This window comes from Strongylocentrotus purpuratus, unplaced genomic scaffold, assembly GCF_000002235.5.
Source record: "Strongylocentrotus purpuratus isolate Spur 01 unplaced genomic scaffold, Spur_5.0 spur5_scaffold_16, whole genome shotgun sequence".
Classification (NCBI taxonomy): Eukaryota; Metazoa; Echinodermata; class Echinoidea; order Camarodonta; family Strongylocentrotidae; genus Strongylocentrotus; species Strongylocentrotus purpuratus.
Window position 1 is genome coordinate 9,877,532 of NW_022145601.1, and position 15,342 is coordinate 9,892,873.

A 15,342-nucleotide genomic window follows, 5' to 3' on the forward strand; every position below is an offset into this window, starting at 1 on the left:
TTCTGTCCTAATCTCCTCTTGCATTTCAGTTATCATATCTTGCGCTTCATGAAGTGATTGATATCAATCTAACGTAGAATTCAATATGGACAGCATATTGACTCTCTAAAGAAGACACACATTTTAATTTCCCTGAAATTGAGACCAGAAGGATGAAGAATATCTTTACAACAGAAAAAAAACTAATTATCTTACAACCCACTTAATAGACCATGCAGATGAACAGAGACTACGGGCTGTATGTGTTTCATATGTACAGATGTATGTATTTGTATTAGGCAAACATTACAATGAAAGAAATATGGGTTTGTTGTCATAGAAACAGGTGTACAGTTGAGACATCCGATGCTTATGGTGCATCGACATACGATTGACTATGAAATCAAACAAACCAACATGATGCCCTACTCTATGAAACTAAGTAGCGTCCACGAGAGGTTCTAGTCTTCTATATTCAGCTCCCATCCCACCCGCTTGGATAAGCATGATACATCTGAAATGAGGATGAACCTAGTTCCTTATTTTCTGCAGGCATGTGCGTGTATGTATGTGGGTGGGTATTACACTAATTAGTATTATTTATTCGGCACCCCAAAGATACAAATAGTTGAAAACATGAGATATAAAGTGAGAACAACAATTAATGACGGTGTTTCTCCTGCTTCACTTCCTGGCATTGCCCGGAAGTAAAACAAGGAGCGTGGAATTCCTATGACCCTTGGGCCTTTCCCACCGACTCCTGGAAGGCGTTTCACAAAACTTGTCATCAGTGACAAATGAGAGTTTTTGTTATGAGCTACTGAAATCCTTGCTTCTGATTGGTTATCAACAGATTTGTCATTGATTTTTGTCATTTGTCATTGAAAAAAGGCTTTGTGAAACGGGTCCCTCGAAACGCAACCGGGAAGCCACGATCATGAAAACGAGCCAAAATAAATGAATAATTGAATAAATTGATCCTTAGATAGACAAATGAAATAATCAATTAATGAAAACAGAACAATCAACTGTCACGAAAATTTCCTTTGAATCATAACACATCTTGAGTTGCCCAAGAAATGAGGGTGTGTGGCAAGTATAAACAGCTGCATCCCTGACTGAAGTACCTGGTTTTCTATGAAACTACATGTATATCATTACAGCAGACTATATACATGTATAAGAGAAAATCATAAACTTTGCAATTATTTGAAAGATACAGCAGTAGAGATCGAAAGTCCGTTCTGAAGAAATTATCAAGAGGGTTTACAAGAGGGCCGCGAGGCCGACATGCTTGTCTCGTGGGCCATATGACAATTTTCTCATGCTCCGTTCAGGTATGAGATGGTGAACCGCGGCATTTTTTCGTTTTTTTCTTTCATTGATGACGTAAACGCCTTACATTTTTGTATCTTACAACACAGAGGTGAAGAGAATACTCGTATGACCTTTTTTGCCCGCAGTTACTATTCATTTACACGTTAAAAAAAAGACCGCTGCGTTTTGGCTGCGGTTTACTGCGTCATATTGGAACAAGCCTTTATGCATCAGTCACACCTTTGCATATTTCGCTTGCGTACCGCTGCGTATTTTTGGCTAGCCGTTTTAACTTTTATTCCTATTTCTTGATATCTGAATTCTTGATATTCTTAACTGAATTCTTGATATATAGAAATGATTTTCTGTTGTAAAGCAATGGAAATTCTTGATATCAAGAAATAGGAATAAGTGTTAAAACGGCTTGCCATAAACACGCAGCAATACGCAAGCCGAATACGCAAATGTGTGACTGAGGCATAAGGGCTCACAAGAACAACATTGTCGGTCAGCCAGTCTACTGTGATATTTTAGATTTTTTGTCATCTTCATGTCCAATATTCCCTGGTCATCTGGGCACCAGTGGTGAACAGTTTGACAATATCATGAAATTTCGTTTTGCCTTTCGCCATCCTTTAATAGGCATGATTAAACATCAAAATTCGCCAGTATTACAATGGCCTCAGTACTTTAGTTTCAATTATCTTTAATTCATACAGCCCATCGTCATAACAGAATCATTAGCATAAAAACAAGGCAAAGAACATTTGCAATTTAATTTGAAATTCAAACTAGTCAACTTAAAAAAATGAGAAGCCTCGCAGCCGAAAGAGCACGAATAAGCGTCACACAATCATACAGTACCTTAAGAAAATATCACAAGCTAAAATTAGTTTCCTACGTGTAGTCACAAAAGTCACGTATGACGATGATTGTCTTTTGACTACGTGACTTTTATGACTACACGTAGGAAACTAATTTTAGCTTGTGATATTTTCTAAAGGTACTATTTAAAATTCTAAACGACGTGACTACGAGGAATTGCTTCGGCGGATCTAAGAGGCGAAGGGGCACTCTCCCATTTCTTTATTACAGGTAAAAATGCCGAAATGATAACATTGGTAAGGAAATTCCCCCATTAATTTTGACCATTCTGGAGCCGACTTTAAATATGGGGAACATGGTTAAAAAACAAAAGTGATTTGACTGTTTCATGAATTTTGTGGATGCAGATTTCACAAGACAAAACTAAAAAAAGAAATAGTGTGCCTGGAAATGCAATATCAAAGTCTAGTGATGAAGAAATGAAATAATGAATATTATTTTATAAATACCTAAAAGACAGTTCGCTGGATATGTAAAGTTTAAAAAAACAGAGCATATGGAATGCTATATACCCCTAATTACAGACACACAGGCCCGAATTCACAAAGGAGGTTTGACGACAAACCTCGGTTTATGTGCGTCATATTACGCGTTTTGACGCGGTTATTTAAACAAACCTTGGTCTGTAAAAACGCGTAAAAACGAGTCATATGACGCATATAAACCTAGGTTTGTCGACAAACCTCCTTTGTGAATTCGGGCCCTAGAGATGGAGTAATCAAAACGTCAGGACCCAGCATAAAATGTTCAATATGTTCAAGGGTTCACAAAAAGTTCATCCAACGTTCTGTGAACGCTTCATTCAACTTTCTCAAGACGTTTTGTGAACGCCTGTTTGCTGGTTTTCACCATCCATTTTTTTTTAAAGTGTTGAACCTTTAACATCCAAACATGCCTCAGTCAGCCTGGATCACAAGTCTACGATCCAGGGCTTTGTTGTCAGTATCGTCCATCTATATCCATAAAATATGAATGGGTTTTTTAACCTCGGACGATCTACATTTTTTGTCCATCCTTTATGATATGCCACCATATTTATCATTAGGTATTACCGCTGTTTTTGCTACCCCTCCCCCTCTCTCTCCCTCTCTCTGTCTATCGCTCTCTCTATCACTCTATCACTCTCTATATCGCTCTCCCTCTCTATCACTCTCTCTCCCTCTTTTTCTCTCTACACTGTGAAAAAGCTGAGCAATATTTTGCCCAGTGATATTGGTAAACGTAAGTACCCTACTTCACACGTGCATAATTATTGTTTCTTATTTTGACCACCAGCTTGGTCAAGATTTTCCCAACAAGTGGGCTACCGTAGTCAGGCAGTTGAAGGGTCATATCTTTACCCAAATTTTGGTCAAAATATGAAACAATTATGCACGTGTGAAGTAGGGTACTTACGTTGGGGTACGTTTCCCAATACCACTGAGCAAAATCTATCACTCTCTTTGTGAAAGAGGCAGTTAGGCTTTCGTCCTATCTTTACATCGAGTTCGGCCAACTTGGTTTCAGTTGATTACAACATGGCGTATATTATCTTGTTTTGTGCTTGCCCAACATAGCAGTACTAGCCATATGTAGCCAAACTCGAACTGGGCTGGCCAAAACTCTCGTAATCAAGGGTACTGATTCTGGACAATCGTACTAGATTTCTAAAAAGAAATATCATGCAAAAGACACACACGCAAAAAAGAAACCAATGTTGGGTCAAATGGAATCTTTGAGTCAAAATAAGAAGCATTTGCTCGGGGAAATTTACCCACCATAGTAGGCATTTTAGAGCGTAAAGCTTAATTAAATTGTAAGTGATGGTAATAGTTTCTTATTATGTGATTTGATCAGATTTGATCAGATTTATAAAGGATAACGAAGTCTCGCACAGAGCTATAAATCGTCATTTTTTTATGCTTCTGACGCTTCAATACATCACCATTTATAATTTACCATTTGTTTATGACAAGGCAGGGGCGGAGCTACAGTAAGACCGATGCAGCCCCCCTCCCCCTTACACACAGACACACACACACACGCACACACACAAACCATACCAGTGCCTCCTCAATGGCTTCCTGCTGTTACAACGCATGTTCACTATTAAAGTGTTGGATAAGAAGTGTCCTAACGTCTGATGAATTTGGATTGAAATTCACGCTTACCTTTTTTTAAATTGTGTATTCCTATGATACCACTTTTAGTGCAAGATCATTAGTAAGAGTAAAGGGGTTATGTGTGCGTGAGTGCGCGTAGGTTTTGTGTGTATGTGCGTGTGCGTATTTCAAAATTTCCGTGCCGTCGTAACTCTGCAAACTGTGGATCACATGGTAGGTGGTTCTAATCATTGATACGGCACGAATATCTTCGGGGAAGCATTAATCTGAAATTTGCCACTATTGACCCAGGTGAGGTATTTCTGGGGTTTTTTAAAAATTACATTTCTTTAATTTTGTCTCATAATGGTAGCTCGGCTAAAGCCATGAAAGGTCGATAAATAATGTACTTTATTTGAATGTGTATCATTATTTTATATAATTAACTATGGAATTGAGCTGGTTTGTAAATTTGATATAGAATCAGAAATGTTAATGTGGCCAGTTAGCTGGCAAAGCTTCCTGCATCCTCCCTCTTGCCCCCCCCCCCCTTTTCTCTCTCTCTCTCTCTCTCCGTCTGTTCATATCTCTCAATCATTCTTTCCCACCGACACCCTTATGTACATACATTAAGCTGGATGTAATGTTTATCATGTGTCATTGTCTATTAATAATATACAAATATTTGAAGCAAGTGGAGAAGAGGACACGTTTTCGTAAAGTCGCAGCACCCCTCTCCTTTCCAACTGCCTTCCTTTCATTCTCTCTCTCTCTCTCCCTCTCTCCACCCCTCTCTCTCCCTCTCTTGCTATCTATCCTTTACACACCCTTATAAGTATACATTCATTTACTGGACGTTTATTCAGGCTAGACTATTAATTTACAAATATATTTGAAGCGGGAAAAAAGATATCTCACTCTTGTCGTAGCAGCCCATCCCTCTCAACCCCTTTCCCCTTTATTTCTCTCTCCCTCTCTCTCTCTCTCTCTCTCTCTCTCTCTCTCTCTCTCTCTCTCTCCTTCCCTCCCTCCCTCCATCTCTGGCCCTCCGCATTCCCTCATTTAATCTCACCGTATGCCCATCCACGTAATCCTATATCGAGTTACAATCATATTCCAAATACGTTCTCATCGTTCAATCATCCATATTTATTCATTCCGAACGTCTTTCAGCCAGACAAGAAATGTATACAGATGATATTTACCCTTAATGTCATAATGATTATGATAATGGCCGAAGGTTATCAAATTGTGGGGCTTAAGCTGGACGAGTTATATCGCCTATAAATATCCCCCTTCCCCGGCAACGGTGAATTGGAAAGGTAGTATGTAACATAGCAACCAATATAATGTCCAGATGATAGAGTGTGCTAATGACCTTGCGTGCTACAGCGCTGTATAGGGATCGATCGATCCATGGTGAACTCTCTGCTACGAAGGTTGGGTGAAAGTAGGCTAACAAGAGTTATCTAACATACCATTTTCTTGTTTATATAAGCCTGGTTATATTAGGACGTCTTGATCATGACATTTTATGGAATTAAAGCGATGTTATTGTATTTCAATAGTTTATTAAAAATAATTTTTCAACAGAAAGAATTCGACCTCAATTCGACCTCTTGAAAAGAATGGATATAAATGGGTTTTTTTTTTCTTCTGATTCGATCAAGTAGTGAATTTATGCTGTTCATACAAACTTTATTCAAGATTTACCCCATCTCCTGAAATTCCGTTGAGAATGAAAGTAATTTTTTACAGTTTAAGGCTGTTACATATTTCTTAGATTTCAAGGATCCCTAATTCGTCGCTGTTTTCACGAAGTGACGGTAGTGAAAAAAAATTGCATTCACTTTGCGTTACGATTTTCCTCACTACCGTCACTTCGTGAAAACAAGGACGAATTATCATGGAAATACACTCGAGAAAGTAATAGCACGCTGTTAATTGACACTCGAAGGTACACATTTATTTATGACACTGCTGTATTCGTTACGAGTGCAAAATGAAACAGGTGAAAAATTATTGCTAATCCTATTTACGATTATTTGTTTACTTCTACCACACGGACGCGTGCAGACATAGTCTCTGTCCTCGTCTTTCTTTTATCCCGTTTTCCCTGCCACTAGCGCTTCTCTCTCTCTCTCTCTCTCTCTTTATCTCTCTCTCACTCTCTCTCTCTCTCTCGTTATCTTTATCTCTCCCTCTATCTTTTTATCTCTCTCTCTCTTTCTTTCTCTTTGTCTACGCCTCCTCAGTATTTTAATAAACTCTGTTATCTGGACAACGGTCACTATATACTATAAACTATATTTGTTGCAGGATGAATAGAGAATACAGAAGAGAATAGGAGGGCTATTTATATAAATACTGAAAATATTTGATCAATAAAGGAATAAGAAGACCATTAAAAGTTAAATATTTCGACAAAAAGGGAAAATATTGACTTCCCTGGGTATTTAGTGATTATTTATTGATTGTATGGGGCTCTGCATATTTGAAGGGGCGGATCAAGAATATTGTGTTAAAATGGCCATAATTATTAGCAAACTATCTGAAGAGCAAAGAGAAAAAGAAAATCGAACAAATAATGGTGCATTTTAGGGTCTACACTTTAATAGGGTGCACAGTTGAGGAGCATGTCAATTGAAGGTGTGCTGATTTAGATTTTAAAGGGGGAAAAGCTGTTTGTGTCGACCCCCCCCCCCCTTCACTTTGATTGACTAAGTTCCTTTTTAATCAATTTAATTTTGCTGGTTACAGATGCTCAATTTGATAGCCAGTTTTAGAAATCGTTATGATTAACATACTACATGTTATACTAGAATGACATATGTTTTAAATGTGGAATATTTTCTGGTATCTGCTGATATCTATTGGTGTGATGAGGTTTCACATATATCAGGATTTTGTAATAAGTAAACGTTGCATTTCTTCAATCGCTTATATCTCTATACAAGCTACGAGGCAGTCATTTTTATTTAATAGATTTATGTAGTCTACGTTATCATGCATTGATTTTTATTTTAAAAGTTTTTAACAATTCATTATTAAGATGATGTGTTCTGTTCTTCAAAATCAAACACAGCAATAAACAAAATCTTGTTAGAAAACTGCCTTGCTGTGCAATACTTTTTTTGAATGGTACACATTATAGTATTTACAATGTACTGAGTTTTAAATTTGCAATGCTCGATTGAAGATGAATACATTAAACCATATGGATAATTTATGTAGATCAACATGCATTTAAACAGAAACTTGCATTTTATCAACATTGCCTCTTCCCACCTAGGTATATAAATGGATACCAGACAGGAATATGAGCGTCAATATGATTTGGTCAGCATTATGCTTGCCTGAAAGTACCGAGTTGATGGAATGCTACCCAGGGAGTGGAGAATGCGCACAGATTGCTTAAGGGCAAGCAATCTACAACTCATGTCATGAATACCACATATTGCGCCAAATAAATCGAGGATCCTAATTATTCTGAAATTATTTCAGGCCCAAATTAATATCATTTGGGAATGCATGCAAACATTGCCATTAATTTCCTATAATTATTTCGAATTGAGTACGACATCTTAAGGCCTATGAAGATGAATCATCAACAACAGTTTGTGTTTTTAATTAGCAAAATCTTTAATATAAATAAATCATGTGTTAAAGGCCGCATTTCAACGTTCCTAAACATTATGTGAGAATCCCTCTCCCTTAATAATGTATAAGAATGACAATCATAACCAGGATTACATCAAAGAAAACTAACAAATTCAACTTACGAAATGTCAAAAAATATCAAGAATTTACTTGCCTAACTTAGAGATTCCAAAACAGTGCCCTTCATAATCCCACACGTATACTCAATGATCATCATGCCAATCAAAGCTTGTAATAATCATCCATCACTTTCGTGATACTCTGACCTGTTTTTAAATGTTTATGATGTTGCTATCAAATCACTGCTTCTTGTTTTATATATTTATACGTTTACCATACTGTACTCTTTCTCCATCCCAATTTGTATTTCTTCCTTACCCCTCCCCCTCTCTCTCTCTCTCTGTTTTCCTATCTCTCTCTCTCTCTCTCTGTTTTCCTATCTCTCTCTCTCTCTCTCTCTCTATCTATCTATCTCTTTCACTATTTATCCTTCTTTCTCCTTGACCTCTTACTTTGTTATCGTGCAATATTTTCCATTGATAGCGGGAATTGAATCATCTTTTAATTGTATATGCATTAATAATACCTTTTAACGACATCTTTTAAAATGCTAATTGACATTCAATACCTATCATTTTATCAATGTAAAGCACTTAATATAATTTGGTATATAATTCAATATGTTTTATTCACAATCGCAATTTGTATTTATAATGTATTTAAATCTTTGTAATACAAGTATAATTCAGTCTTTGTACTGCGAAACATGTTCGAATAAACCTTTATTAAATTGAATTGATTTGAAATGAACTGTCAATAACCAACAAACGTTCACGAGATGAATCGACCCTAAACATTAAAACAGTATGTATGTACACACACGAAATGAAATAAACAGAAGTACAAACAAATTACTTTACCTCTGGTCATTCCGGTTAAATCCAGAGCTGGTGATTAATCGAGGTGTACTACCCGTGCCCAACGTCCTCCACTGTTATGACAGCCGATAGCGGATGCTTCAGCGAGGGAAGAAAATATAGCGGTAGTTTGAAAATAGAAAGTATAGCGCTTCCACTCACCACCGCGGTCGAGTATGGATAGACAGAAGATTGCTGGCAAAGCAGCCAGTTTAGCCAGCTCCTGCAATCGATTATATTTCCCCAGGATCCGAAAATAGACTTTACCTTCCTAAATGATCTATGAGAGTATGAGGGCATAGCCAGAAGCTGGGTAAAGCCAGGCACTGCGCTGGGAGGTTTTTCTTTTTATATAGTCGATGCCTGCTTGGCAGCCCGGCCAACTTTGACGGAGACTCGAATGTGGTGGACTCTACTATATACCACGCTCTATATGCGCATTTGCATAAGCATGTGCCGAGAATAGCAGCAGATAAACTTGTGAAGAGAGAGAGAGGGGGAGGGGGAGGGAGAGAGAGAGGGAGAGAGAGAGAGAGAGAGAGAGAGAGAGAGACAAGGGGAACGATAAATATAAATATGTGGGCACCGTAATGAGTGAGTGAGAGAGAGAGAGAGAGAGAGAGAGATAGATGGTGGAGAGTCCGGCTTAAAAATATATATACATATTTTATCACCGATGTATATGAGCAAAAGGTCTATTGATCTTTGATAAGAAAAGGTAATTGCATGTATGAAAATTCTTCAAAGCCGTGTATAATAGCATGCAGTTATTTATAGCTCTGCCGAACAATGGCTGACGAAGGCGAGCCATGTGTGAAAGACGGGTATTAAAATGCCAGAACTGAATAATAAATGCTGCAGGACATTTCTACCATATTCATTCCCATAAGGTCATACAACAGTTTGCTCTATATAGTGTGGGTGTGGGTTAGCGTAGGGCAGATGTTCGTGTGTGCGTGTGGGTGCGTGTGTGTGTGTGTGTGTGTGTGCGATATGCGGGGAGTTTGAAACAAGGAAAATATTACAAATTCGATTTAAAATGCATGAGACCTTTTAATCTAACACAGAAAGGTCCCCTGAACTGCATCGGTGTACGCATTTAGCAGAGAGAATGCGGTGAGAGAAAGTGGTGTGAAAATGTGGCATAAGATATATATGATGCAATCCATCATCATCATTCCTGGAAGGAGCCATGGTATTTCATTTCATTCCATTCATCATCACCACATTCTTATTCCTCCCTTCCCCCCATGCTGGAGTGAGCATCCAAGTGCTCCCGTTGTCATAGCAACCCGTCCTTTACAGGAAAGAACACCGGATGGATGCATGCATTGTATCGAGGAGGGAGTGAGATGGGAACCATTGATAGAGCCTCCTTTTAGTCTTCTGCTGTTAATATGACTAACCAACTGGTGTAGCTTGAAGCCAAATACAGTTATGACATAAGTCTGAATTCTATGTGGTCTAACTGGTGTCATGTATACCTTTCTCATGTCCGACAACGTGCTGTAGTAAGGGGGTGATGACATAATAGACTCAGTAACACAGCCTTTACCAAGGCATGAAAAGGGCACTGGCAACATAGGGGCTATATTATTAGGTGAATGAAATGCGTATTCAAAATGCCACTGAATATGAATAGTGGGAGGCGTCCCATCGCCTTCTTTCCTCTTCATTTACTCCCTACTTTATAGTCCTTACCTCTCCTCTTTCTCTCCTTTTTTGTTTTGTTTTGCGATGGGGAGTCTTACCCCCATGCCTCCCCTTAGCTATGCTCATGCAGCGTACCAGGTACCATCAAGTTTCCTCGGCGTAAGTCCACTTTTCAAGACATTATTGTAAAATCACCTTGAGTTAACCTGGATGGCTTTAGTTAATTACGCTTAACGGTTTTCATATCTTTTATATTCTCATCCCTTGGACCTAGAGAAAATGCTGGTCCTCAAAGATGCTTGGGTTTCAATAACCCTTAAAGTACCTGCACCGTTCGAGGTAAACCACATTGTCGTTTTCTGAAGAACATTCACTAATAATTTCTCTGTATTTAGTCTTTTGTTACCTTCGTCTCTTCGCTGTTCTGTGAATTAATGTCAACATACTTTTCATAATTACTCTATTAATTACATTATTCAAGGATATGAAGACTCCAATTACAGTAAATACAAGACCCTTTGTATTACTTTATGTTTACTAGATAAAAAGTACAATCTTGCACTGTGCAGCTACTTTTTAAAGAAATGTAACGAAAAGTCTCCTTAATGGATATTTTAGAAGCTTGAATGATTTTGTGCCTTCTTTTGTCTTCTTCTATAACTTGATTGCACACCCGATCGGTATAGTCAAGCCAATTAAAGGATTGAAGAAAAAAAAATTGATCTCATAGACTCCCGTTATAGTTAAAGTTTGATATCGCTAGCTTTTATAATTTTTTCCGTAAAACTTTAATTATAATAATAAGCCCATAGACAAAATTGAAGATCTCTATGCGCTTTACACAGAACAGAATACAGAAGCAGTGAAGTGGTGCACTGGGTTCATAATTGTGAGAAACTACATTTCCTACTCAACCTAAATCAAAACAGTCGTCTTTTTATACCTGAAGCAGTCTCATATTGAATCGCAAGACTATCAAATTTAAGGGCTGACCATTCGTAACAACAAGCTTTATTTGATTTAAGACAGAACAATAGAGAGACAGCATACACAAATTTGTATAACATAAATTTATGTATACCTATACAATATATCTAATTTGTAAACAAATTATTCATGAAAGCTTTTTTGTTAATATGTATGTATGTATACCAATATATGTTTTAAATTCGGATATGCATAAGGTAATCGCATTGAAATCAATATGGCTTGGGCAAAGTCGGGAGGAAATTAATTCCCCGAAATACGAGACAGGAAATGATTGATGAAACAAATGGTAAAGCAAAACAAAAGTTGATGACATCACATTTTGACGACTGGAACTCAAAATTGTCTTCCACGATCAGATGTCATTATATTGTTTACTCTTTTATTTTCCTTAAAACCTCTTTTATCTATTTCTTCTATGAATCAACTAGTTTTAATAAAACAACCTTGTTTTAGGGCTTGTCACAGTAACTAACTTAAGGAACGTCTGTATTGCTGGACTAGGAATGAGTGTTGCTATACCAGCCTTTGGTCCGTCGACTGGTTTGATGATATCTCTGGATGGTACACAGATGATGCATTCGAATGAGTACATTATACGACCTAACAGCATTTGGGTTGAAGCTGTATGAATCTCTAGTTAGAAGCCGTAGGGCTGAGTATGATAGGTGCATAAAAAGCTTCATCAATAGCTGATAAGTCCTGTATTAATATTCAAAAGAAAATTTGCACAATTTTTTTAATATAAAACGAAACTCCTAGATCCTTGTTATTTCATATTTAAAAAAAAAATCATTTCAAGATTGTTTCGTGTCATTATCGCTGGACAGTACTGGAAACTATTGAAACTATGCACGCAAATAAAAAAAAAAGATATGCTAGTCTAAGCCAAGGAATCATACGTGGACACGTTTGACCACCAATCATTTGAACCCCATGACTTTTACAAGCCGATCGCCTGTCTGATTATCAAGATATTTATGATTTAAATTGAAATCAAATGTTGCGTTTGTCAAACGGTTTTCATAACACTACAGTCTATTGTGGAAACGAATATTGTAAAACCGGTCACTCAAAGGTTTTTACTTTTTGAGGCGCTTCTTGATAATTTTGAAGCGCAATTTTTGTCAAGGCTTCGATATAAAACCATATCACAGACACTGATAACACGTAGGGCCGTGCATCTCAGATTTAACATTGTTAAACGATCCCTTTTAGGAACCAGACGTGAGTTGTATTAAAGTAAATAGTATTGTCATGGATACGTCACATCATGCTCGTTTTCGTACTTACGTCTAAGATATCATGGAGTATTTCATAACCTTATTGTTTGGTAATCTAATTTCTCCCCCAACATTTTTACAACACGTAAACGCTACACTCTGTATCAATATTTGAGTATGAATGAATAAATAATAAGGAATGTGTTGTCGTTAATCTCAATTATAACCCCGGGATACAGACAGAGCTATTTTTAGACAAAGATATTGATTTTTATTACCACAATGACTCTGCTCGTTTTCTCATCTTTTTTTTTCTTCTTCAATTTTCTTTCGGTTTGGTTATTTTAAAAAACTGTGCGTGCAAACACTGTCTCGGCAAGAAATTCTAGGCTCGGACAGTTTTTGCAGCCTATGCAGTATTTCCCCCCAAAAAGAAGCCAGTTTGGAAGATGAATTGATACATAGCTCAGCTAATTACTCATCTAATCTGATTTGGTTCGTACAGTTTGTTCCTTTTTCCCGCAAGAGTTGCCATTGATAATGTATGGGAACACAACATGTCCATATTATACAGCTTTACCAACATTTGCAGTTATTTCCACAGAAGAAAATGGAAAAAAAGGAGTTACACAGAGTTTGTTAGCTCCGAAATTATTTCTCTCATCCAATTCCTTTCTTTCTCTCTCTCTCTCTCTCTCTCTCTAGCTCTCTATCTCTGTGTCTGTCTGTCTCTCTCTCTCTCTCTCTCTCTGGCTGTCTGTTTCTGTCTCTCTCTCTCTCTCTCTCTCTGTCTCACACACATATATATGTATACCTATACTCTACAGTATCTTAACTTGACTAAGCCTTAAGTGCGAAAATGTGTTTCACCATTACGTTCTCAACCGATTTGTGCGTGTTTGCTTGGCGTGTTGAGTATCTTTTTTTAAAATCTACTTCTTCGCATAACGATGTCTTCGTTTTAATTATATTTACATGATATTTGTATACATTCAATATAATAGGAGTAATATATTATGAGTATGTTCTTCACTTTACTTTTGTTTGGGTTTTTTTCGTTACCCATTTACCATACATGTATGTACATTGACACTATTGAAGATAAAGCTTATCAGCCAGGCAGCCGTTATTAGCGATAAAGGACAGCTATTAATACAAAGTCAACAGTTTCTACTATCATCATATATGCTCTATGATATACCACCTATAAAAGAAGTCTATTTTTAGACCGATATGATTTGTATAAGTGGTTTCTAAATCGAGAAACGTGTGCACTTTGAACCTCTATATAGATGTTATTGATCTGTATTTGCTCGAGCCTCGGGGCACTAATTCTACATGCACTACACTGCAGTGCTTCTCATTCAGGTATGCAGAGGGTCCCAGAACAAAAACCGAATCCAACATGTACAATTAAAATTTTGACTCAAGTAAATTATAAATCTAATGTTTGCCACTTTTATAAAGGTGGTCGTAAAGCGCCGCGCTGATGCATACATTTTTTTTAATATGGTATTTTAAAGGTACTTTGTAACATTGTTCAGATGAGAGTTAATGGTGCTAAGGTAGTGACTTCAATACTAGATGTACAATTAAAGATCATCTGAAAGTTTGAGTGAAAACTGACCATTATTAATGATAAAAATTGGGAAAAACTGATGTGATCGATTCCTTACTTCTCCCAACTGTATTTTTACCATTTTATTACATTTTAGCTATATGTTAATCGCCATAAAGCAATGAATTGGTTCTATATACCATCCAGGCGTTTAAGTGTTGAACAACATTAAAGCCTATCGTATGTCTTATTTTAATGGAAAAACGGTTGGGAAAAATTCAAAAATGGTTGGGAGAATTTACTGTTAGAGGGTGTCGCACAGTGACGCCTTCCAAGAAAAGCAGAAATATCTTCGTGGTTTGAGAATCTTTTCAGAATATTTTGCATATTAGAGGGTAAGTACAGTAGAAGGAATATAATAAGTAACATTTCATAAACAAATTACACAGTTTTTTCATCAACCTTCAACAATTTTACCGAGTCACTTTAAAACTTTATAGGGACTCATAGGTCTCAGACTCATAAACCAGAAAAACAGCCTTGCACTTGACAAATTCAGAGTATTGTAAAGAAAATCGTGCCACATCCGCCACGTGTAAGGCTATGTTATTTCTAGGTACAAATGTAGTTGCAATATAGCGCCACGTAAACGCCTTTAGATTAGGCCATGTAAAAATCACGCAACGCCATTTTGAGCACGTAGGCCCCTGTAGCAGTGGACATGACTGACTAAACGCTATACAATAATTATGAACATTTTAGATTCCCTCTTTTCATTTACAGTAAACGCTAGACCGCGTAACGGCCACCTAGATGTCAGAATTGACATGGGAAAGCAATGTCCCAAACTCCCAATCCCGTTTCATAAAAGTGGCCTTTGGTGGCGCTCTATGCTTCACAAGACCAGAGCAATCTATACACAGAGTTTGGTCAACCCGGTTCGAGTTGGACACAATATGGCGACTACTGCTTTGTTGGGCAAGCACAAAACAAAAGAATATATGCCATGTTGTGACCCAGTGAAACCAAGTTGGCCAAACTCTGTGTATAGATGGCTCTGCACATCACAGCGTGTACAGTAG

The 15,342-nt window shown here is 37.3% G+C and overlaps 1 protein-coding gene across 1 annotated transcript in view; it reads right to left on the reverse strand.

The window, feature by feature from the left end:
• LOC590201 (guanine nucleotide-binding protein G(s) subunit alpha) overlaps positions 1–9,193 on the reverse strand; it is a 30,261-nt gene extending 21,068 nt beyond the window's left edge. Inside the window, exon 1 of the mRNA XM_030986759.1 lies at positions 8,843–9,193. The gene's annotated coding sequence lies outside the window, so the exon portion shown is untranslated. The remainder of the gene's footprint in view (positions 1–8,842) is intronic.
• Between the last annotated feature and the right edge of the window lie 6,149 nt (positions 9,194–15,342).